Genomic DNA, 9889 nt, shown 5'->3' on the forward strand with positions numbered 1-9889 from the left:
CATTCAGATTAATCAATGGTTGCTTGACATGTAGAATCACATTGTGAGCTTTAAAGCTTTGCCACCCAACATTTTCATTTATTTATTTATTTAAAATCCATTACTTGAACTAGAAATACTGGCCAATTTAACCTGCTTTGGATTGCGGGGGGGCGGGCGGGGGGGGGGGCCCTCAAGTCTATCTTGTCGTTTGCGTGTGTACAAAGCGCATTGTTTTCGGCATGCTCCATATACCAGGTACATTAGCAGGGTCGGCTCCAGGCACCAGCGTTCCAAGCTGGTGCTTGGGGCGGCAGTTAGAAAGGGGCAGCAGTGTTTCCGCCATGGCAATTCAGAGGCAGCTTCTCTGTTCGGCCTGCTTCTCCCTTTTTCCACCCATGGCGGCAGTTTTTTTCATTGCTTCGGGCGGCAAAAACTGTAGAGCCGCCCCTGTATATTAGATAGCATGGAAGTTGTTAAACTAGAGAAGATGGCAGACCCTTCACTACAACTGAGCCACTATACTGAAGAAAGAGAGATGTTGGCAATCTCAGGAGAGATGGCAAGAACTACATGGGCATTGAGACTGAATTGTTATCATGTATTACTTGCATTATAGTAGTTATCATGTATTACTTGCATTATAAGAAGCCCCAAGTGAGATTATAAATAATAATCTGAACTGAATGGAAGATCACAGCCCCGTTGTGCTTGGCACTGTACAAACTCAGGGTGGGAGGGGAAATGGAGGCATGGAACTGAAATAGCTTGCCCAAGGTCACACAGGAGTTCAGTGGGATGGTCAGGAATAGAGCCAAGGTCTTTTAGCTCTCTGTCTAGTATCCTCTCCATCACCCTTCGCCCCTCAGCTTGTCCCTTCAGAACAGACTGAAGCACACTGGTGGGATGATTATACTGCAGCTTCTCAAGCTGTCCATTTTATGGACTTTAGTCAGCATCACACACTAGCACTAAATTACAGGAGAAGGGCTAAGTACATTGAAAATGAACTACTGAAAATGAGCAACAGAACAGCTGAAAATGAGGCAATACTTAAAAGAACATAAGAACATCCATTCTGGGTCAGACCTATAGTCCATCTAGCCCAGTATCCTGTCTTCTGGCAGTGGCCAGTGCTGGATGCTTCAGAGGGAATGAACAGAACAGGGCAATTATTGAGCGATCCATCCCCTGTTGTCCAGTACCTGCTTCTGGCAGTTGGAGTTTTATGGACACCAGAGCACGGGGCTATGTCCCTGACCATCTTGGTTAATAGCCATTGATGGAGCTATCCTCCATGAACTTATCTAATTCTTTTTTGAACCCAGTTATACTTTTGACATTTCCAACATTCCCTGGCAACGAGTTCCAAAGGCTGACTGTGTGTTGTCTGAAATAGCACTTTCTGTTTGTTTTAAATCTGCTGCCTATTAGTTTAATCGTGTGACCTCTTGTGCTTGTGTTGGGTGAAGGGGTAAATAACACTTCCCTCACAGTTAAAATGTATGGGGGACTGCAGAGGTGGAAAAGCAATTGCTTTCTAGTTGGTTTTGGCTTCCAAGGTTATAACTAACGGTACAAAAACAAAAATTAATAATTATGATTCATATTCACTTATCCGTAGGATTTGATGGACTACTTCCCACATAGGAACAAAGTTGTCTCTTGGAAAAAGACAGCAAAATCTCCTCTCAGCAATATTATTTCCTTGATTAATGAAAAATAACTTTTGCATGGACTGTGCTAAAGTCCAGTTAAGGAACTTTGGTGGTATACTGCCGTATAGATACCGAGGACTATTTCATCTGCTTCCATGCAAAAGAAAGCGGAAGGTGGAAAAATAAGGAAGTATGGCAATTGAGAACCATGGACTATGCTAGATATTGCTTCTGGAGGAAACCTGTAAAAACAAAGATCATGGTCCTCTGACCATGCCAAGGATCTGCAAGGAATCCAGTCCCCAGCCTGTGGATATTGGGGCAGGGGGACATACACTCAGAGGGATTGCCCCTTCATGCCACTCCCTGAGCCCCACTTCCTCCTAGCGGCATGGCTGACTTGAAAGCTGGGCTGCCATGAGCTCTGTCTCAGGTGACTAAATGCTATCCTCATCCACGAAAGGAGCAAAAGTACAGAAAATGAGTTAATACTGAAATTAGCAGCATTGCCTCCATGGGAAATTCTGCTTGGTTTGCTTGGGGATGATACTCCATAAAGTTGCCTTACCTCCTGACTCTGTCCTCTTCTGACTAGTTACTTTCCCCTGAAATCTGTGGATCCCTGTTTAGTATTTGTATGGAAGAGCGTTCACAGACTTGGTGGGAGGGAGGAGGTGCCTCCTTAGCTTGTGTGCTCCTCCTTTGCATGCTTACCACCTAGTCTGGCTTGGAGTTGTGCTGTTCTGATGCTTCCTGTTAAGAGCTGATGTAAGGAGCTTGTGATGGGGTATACAAACCCCACCCTGTGCCCAAAGGGGGTAAAAGGCAATACTGGGCCCAGGTAGTTCTGTCCCTACAGGCCTGCCAAGCATGTTCTGACTGGAGGAGCAGTTTAAAAGGCGCTCGGAAGCCCAGGCAAAGGGTGGTGGACAGGTTGCTGGAGAGAGGAATCCTTCTCTAGGAAGCCAGACAGAAGGTGGAGCCTAAGAGGAAACCACAGAGTAGGTAATGCCCCCAGGCAGTGCCTTCTCTAATCACCACCCACTCTGAGATCCAGCCGGTCTTGCAGGGAACCTTCTCATTTAGAACTTTGTTTGTAAAGCTATTGACTGTCTGGACTATAGAAGCCATTCCCCATACTGAAGGAGCACATAGGTAGAAAATAGCACAGGGTGGCAGACTTAGGCTCTCTATGAGGAGGAACCTGCTGGTGTTACTTACCAGCCTGGGGTCAGGAGCCAGGCACTGTTACGATCCCTCTTTGACAGAGAGACAAGGGGTTGGAGGTCAAGTGCACAACCACTAGGCCCTCTGAGCCCTGCTGCACAGAGGAAGCCATCTGCAGTGCACAACAATAAGTTTTACTGGTACTGCAAAATGCAAGGCCATTGCTGCATATTTTTGAGTGTCATCTACTGGCACCTTATCTATTAACTATTTACCTATATACAGAGATGAAGCACTCCTGGAACACCCTTCATGTCTCCTAGCAGAGTGGCTAATCTAGCCCCATGTCTGTATCATATTCACACAGGTGATGGAATTCAGAGTTTGGCTTCAGTTTGGATAAATGCGCAAAGACCTGGATGCCTACTGGAACCTCTTGAGTCTACAGAACCAGGCTGGGAATCTCACAAGAGCTTCCTCATAATCTGAACTAGCAATTTCACTCTCATTCTTGGCTAGATCTTGGCAGTGTGGAGTTGTGGTAAATGGGGCGACACTTCTGAACCTCAGAAAAGGTTGTACAAATTTGGAAAGGCTAGAAGACAGTGGAGGAAGGAACAGTCGTTTGCATTTCATCTGAACTACTTTCCCCCTATCGCTTAGACATCATGTGCACACTCTGTGGGCTCAGGTTGAAAGGGGATTAAAAGACATGGGTGACTGGAGGGCTAAGACCAAGTTCAGTTGCTGAGGGCCAGATCCTGCTGTCCTATTTTGCAGGAGATCATACACCTAACAGAACCACTGTGATTGCACTGCATTAGGGCTGGGGAGCAGGACCAGATCTGCATGCTGCAATGTAGCAGCCCTTTCTGCAGTGAGACAGGCAGAGAGGTTGTGGGCGCACTGGGTCATGAGCAGTTGGTCCATGACAATGGAGATCCACTGGCCACATCTGGGTTCTGATTTCTACGAAGGTGCAGCAGCTACAACCTCTGCAGTGGCTGTACTGGTATTCTTTGCCTTGAAGAGGAGGATTCCATTTCCTCTTGCCTCTGACACAAGTCCTGTTGGCTCAGGATTTAGTACAGGTTTTGGCCCCTGGACATTCCCTCTATTGTTTCCTCTCTAATATGTGAACAATATTGGTCCCCTCTATGTAAGCAATCAGACTCTTAAATGAAAAAAATGTCTCCATGACCTTTGTGAAGGTATCTAAGGTAGGTTTGATTTCAGCCCAGCATCTTGTATGCTGGTAACTTGAATGGGCACTGGAGCTTGTCTACTTCTAGTCTGCACTGATGCCCATAGAATCAGTTGGGGGTAGGGGATGCCCTGCCCTGTCTGGCACTGACATACAGCTCCATCCCATTCCTTCAGTGGAATGTTTGAACAAGAAACAATAACACGCTCTCAGGAATGGCGGGAGTAAAGTTTTACAAGGAGAACAGGTGTGTCTGCTTGAAAGATAAACTATTCCCCATGCAACGGTAAGATAAATGATCCAAATCTTGTGATTTAGTTAATGTTTCTCTCTTTAGCCTGCTGTGTACACAGCATCCTGCAGGTTAAGCTGCCGAGCACTGTATGCGTTTGTGTGCACAGAGCTATCATAGCCTGCAATATCCTTCCCTCACCTGGTGTCCTTAACTAAACAATTTTTAATCATTACACCTAATTAATCTGGTCTCTGAATTGTACAGTACAACAGTTACCTTCCTTTAAAAGAAAAATCATCTTCAACATTAAATAAAATCATTGGCTGTGACTTTAAGATCTTATTTCACAGCTACTTTGGGCTGTCACATTTCTCTGGATCAATATTTAAATTATGTCTGAATTTAGGCAAATGTTTTGGTTTAGCTGCCTTGAGAATTAGAGTGAATCCACCTTTCTCACCAAGGGGAAAATTCCTCCAGAAGCATCTTGCTCTTGTTTCCCTGCTTATTGCTTATTACTGTCAGGTTTAATGTTAGCAGGCTGGGGCGTTCCAGCTGCATTTGAATGAGTGAAAGAAAAGCCAGCTGGTGCTCTGGGCACTCTGTTATTCTGATTTTTATATCACCATTTTGCTTTCAAAGACATTTATCTAATCTTATTAACTGGCTTTACCAAGAGGATTTCCTCAAAGATTTAATTCATTGAAAACAAATATACAGGGGGGGGGGGGGCTGTTGTATTTTCTGTCATTCTGCACAGAAGCACGTTTTTATGTAGGGATAAAATAATCAGGTCTTCCATTGACTAACCACTGACACCTACAAACTGAGGACAAAATTCTAGGCTGCCCTGCATGAATGCTCTTGTCAGGAGACAGCTAGAGGGCCTCTTTTCCTCAGTGAACTCATGCACAGACACTACAGAATGCAGACCTAGAGCAATCCCCTGCAGAGTTAGGTGGGAGGTCTGGCCCAGCACTCCACAGTGTTCCACAGCCCCAAGGGACCACAGTCAGATGCCCTGGGAGTGTGGCCAGGCTCCTGGTCCCCCTCAACCCACTTGCTGACTTTGGCAGAAGCATTAGTGGGAGCTCACACTGATCCCTTTGGGAGCTGAAGCAAGATGTGCTATGACGCATATGGTTCCTCCCAGTCTTTCTGACCCATTATGCCCCATACAGGCCAAATGTCTTTGGGACTCTCCTCTGAGTCACTGCTGCTCTGTTCCACTACACTTCCTGCCTCACACTCACAGGAGCAGAATGTTGCCTTACACTGCGATTTTATGGCATGATATTAAACAAAAAGAAAGCATGATGTACACACATCTGCTAAAATGGCATCAGTAACAGACAATATATACCCCTTGTGAATTTGTCAGTCTCCTAGAGTATCCACACCCCTTTACCTGGCTAAAAATAAGAGGGGTTTATAAAGGTGTCATCGCAAACTTTGGGACAAAGTCTAGAGATTAACCTGATATCAGGCAGCAGAGAAATTAAAAAGGTTAACTTTAAAATCATCACCTGTTAAAGTATGAGTTAGTGGGTCCAGCTGGAAGCAAAGGACACTTCTTCCTCACTTAAGCCTTTGTGTGCATAGCCTCTAGTGCAAGATGTCCCTGCATTATTGAGCTTTAAAGAATCAAATATAAAACAGGGAGTAGTGCTTTACCAGAAAGCAGTTGTTAAGGAAAGATAAACTGAGTCACGTTGCAATGCTACTGGGAGATGTGTTCTCTCCTTGTCAATACAAGGCTAATACTATGGAGGCAATTTGCTCTGACTCTTTGGGAGTGGGTTAGGAGATTGTACTGCACACCCCTTAATAGTAATTCTTTGAAAGGCCTTGTAAGGCGTTCCAACCAGACTTTAACTAGAAGGATAGTGGTTACAGCCTCAGGTGATGTGTCTAACAAGTGGGGAAAACTGAGGAGGGAAACATCTGGGTTCTGATCATGACTTCTGTTTCTTTCAAGGAACAGAAAAATAACAAAGCAGAGAAGAATATATCTAAGAATAACTGGAAAAATCTCTGTTGCACTTTTAGATCCTATGCATCTGAAAAACGTGTCAGAGACTGTACCATCACCAGAGATTCGTAGTTTTATAAGGCCAAAAGGAACTATTGTGATCATCTAGTATACCTCCTGTACAACACATGCCATAGGGCTTCCTGAATTAATTACTACTTCATGCCCAGTAGCTGTGGTTGAACCAGACCACATTGTTTTACTCTTGATTTAAAAATTTCCAGTGACGGACAATCCACCACAAATCCTTGGAAACTTGTTCCAGTCGTTAATTACCCTCCCTGTAAAAACTTTGGCAAGCTCTGATTTATTTCCCATAAACTCACGTTGATGATCCTAGATGTAGCATTTTGGAAAGATCCCCCCCTTGCATCTGCTGATCAGGACATTAGAACAAGCACACTAGACACAGCTCCTGAAGAATCCATTTTAGCTGGAATACAAGACTCAACTTCTCCTAGGGCTGGACACTGTGAGTGTTTAATCAGTACATGTGTAGACATCATCCAGGATGGATGTATACAACAAAGATACAGGGTTTGCATCTTAAAACTAAGTCCTAGTGTATTAATTCTAGGTTGTCTGTCACCTGAGAAACACCACCAGAATGGCCCTGCCATAAAGCCATCAGCAGGAGTCTCTGTGTCAGGTAGATTGGAAGAAACATGACAGTTGAATGGCTCATTTACTTTCTATGTGAAGTATTGTGAAAATGGAGATTTGGAGTGGGTGCATGTTTCAATGGGAGCATGTCTCTATGGCTGCAAGATAGTCTGAATAATTCAAGTTCCTTTGTGGTCAACTGCATAGGCCTAGTACACAGAGACAGGCAACCCTTTTCAATCTTGTACAGTCCTTTCTTAACCTAGCACAGGGCACACACAGGATATAGTTCCAACTTCCCCCCTTCTGGTGATTTACCTTAAAGGATTAATTTAAATAGCAACAAAACTTAAACCTTCTCCTAAGCTGTTCCCAGGGTTTCACCTCCAGAGTATGGGCACCAACATCTCCTTAATTCCCTCTGCTGTAGAGAGACTTTCAGCCTTCTATACGTATATTTTCCAGGTCTGAAATAGTTAACACAAATTTCTCTTCTGTCTTCATTTTTCTTCCTCTTTGTCTTTGTATTCCACCCTGCTCACTAGCCAGCAGCCAAGCTTATCACCTCTGCAGCACATGGCATGGTCTCCACCGGAGGGAGCTAGAGTCATGTAATCATTACTGATTTTAAATTTGGATCTCCCATATTGTGTCATGACTTGATGCTCTCATGGCCTGACCAACCTACTGGGAACAATCCACTTTACTCCTTTTGAGTGGTTTGTATGAAGCAAAATATAGCGACTATAGGGAATGCTCACTCTGCAAGCTAGCTAACCAGCCAACACACATATCAGGATGAGTAATAACAAATAAAAGAGATGGTTGTTGCCAGCAATTTTCTGGGCTGGTAGACTGGTGACATTGCTCCCATTGTTTATATCTCGTCTTCAGCTGAAACAGATTTGCTTGATCACTTGCAACTAGTGCTGCTCAGAAACCAGGAGTGCCCCATAAATCATTGCACCAGTTCCTGCAGCAACTCCCTTGAAGTGCCATAGGCCATGGTGTTATGGGAAATAGAATGCCTCTGAAGAGAACCGTTTGTGAGTGACTGAAATTGGGGCTATGGTATGAAAAAGGGTTCAGCTCTACTGAATTAGCATCTATCGTCAGGATTGTCCCTTATAGATCTCTCTGATAGTATAAGAAAGCTTTCATTTGCACTTTGGGTGCTAGTCCTGCTTAAATTCCCTTTGTGGTATTTCACCTAGCCACTTGTGGGATGATACTATCATCCATCTTTCCATATCCTATCTATCTACCCATCCAATGATCCATCTATCCATCCAGCCACACCATGGTATCTGACTGTGGTATCTGCCAGAATAAGAACTACAGGCCCTATTTTATTAAAGAGCCTGTCTCTCACCCTATACCCCATCACAGCTGGGACACCACAGATGTTGGTTCCTAGGAGTGAACACCTCTGGATGGGCAGCAAAGCTTTATTTAGTGACTTTATTTATTTATGCCTTATCTTGGCAACCTGCATCTGACTGTCCATCCAAGCCTGGTCACCAAGGAATGACGTAAGATGCCTTGATTGGATCAGGCATTTGACAATATGGTACAATGCCTGACACCATGAGGGCCATTTGGATGCAGACATGTTCTGAAATTGAGACATGCCGGGGATATCTTTTTTGTGTAGCATAACGTTTTTTGTGTGTGCGCACGCGTGTCTTACATTTTGTAAGGAGCGCAGATGCAAAAGTTCTAGGCATAAAATTAATCTCCACATAAAATAATAAGGACACAATTTCTGAATTTAGGCTGCCTTTTTTTGTTCTCTGAAGGGTTTTCTCTCCTGAGTATAAAGTGTTGATTTTTAAAAAATCAACATGTACTATAAATGGCAACTTGTTATGGATGTAAATATTAATTATACATTGAAATTCTGGAACTGTTTTTACTAGAAGCTTGTTAGCTTGTTAATTATCATAATTATCATACAAGGGGAAGGGGAAGAGAGAGAGGGAGACTGATTAGTGTTGGTAATTTGCCTCATCTTTTCTGTGTTGTTACCATTTTCATTTTGGGAAAATTAATTCTGTGAAATTATCACTAGAGCTCTGTTTGCCCCAGGACACATCTGTATTAGGCGGTATTGTTCTGACAGAATGCAGACTTAATTCATGCTTGGCACCTCTCCTGTCTTTCTCTGTGTTGCCATATTTGGGTCTGACACAGTTGGGCAATGCCACATTGCACACTATTCTTCCTTTAAAATAATGAGGTGTTACTGTCGCGGGGCTGATACACCGGTCACCCTTTGGGGGTGGGGGCGTTCCATCCCCGTGGTTGTGTCTGTAGGGCTTCCCCCGGTCTCGGGGCTGCGTGGCCCTGTGGCCTTAGTCCGACAACCCTTGTGATCAGGGCAGTATGGCCTAACGGCCGGGGTCAATGATACGGCCCCTGTTACCAGGGCAGTCTGGCCCAAGTCAGTACTGCGGCACCTGCTGTCAGTGCAATGAGGCCCAGCAGCCAGAGTCGGTAATACAGCCCCTACTGTTAGGACAGTGCGGCCCAATGGCCAGAGTCAATACTATAGCCCTTCCTGTCAGGGCAGTGTGGCCCAATGGCCAGAGTCAATCTCTCAGTGCAGTGCAGCCCAATGGCCCGAGTCAATGGTATGGCCCTCGCTCTCAGGGCAGTGCAGCCTGGTGGCCAGAGTCATAATACTGGTGAGTGGGGTTACCACCTCAGGGTAGGTGAAGGCCAGGATAGGGGGACCTGGGCCACCCTCTCCAATGGGTCCCAACTCAGGGCCCGATCAGTGGCGGGGTTGCTCGCCACCCGCTTAGCAGGGCTCCAACCAAAACACGCCGAGCCTTGCTCCAGTTCTGTGACCATTTCCCTGAAAAACCTCCCTGGGTTACTTCCTACCTGAGTCTCTTGGACTGTCCATCTCTGGGATTCTCTGGTCTCTCCACTCTCCGGCCCGTCCCAAGCCAGTGTGTTGGGGTCCGTCTCCGACTGGCTGGCCTCTGTGCCTAGGAGTGCAGGCA

The sequence above is a fragment of the Lepidochelys kempii genome, chromosome 3 (assembly GCF_965140265.1).
Source record: "Lepidochelys kempii isolate rLepKem1 chromosome 3, rLepKem1.hap2, whole genome shotgun sequence".
Lineage (NCBI taxonomy): Eukaryota > Metazoa > Chordata > Testudines > Cheloniidae > Lepidochelys > Lepidochelys kempii.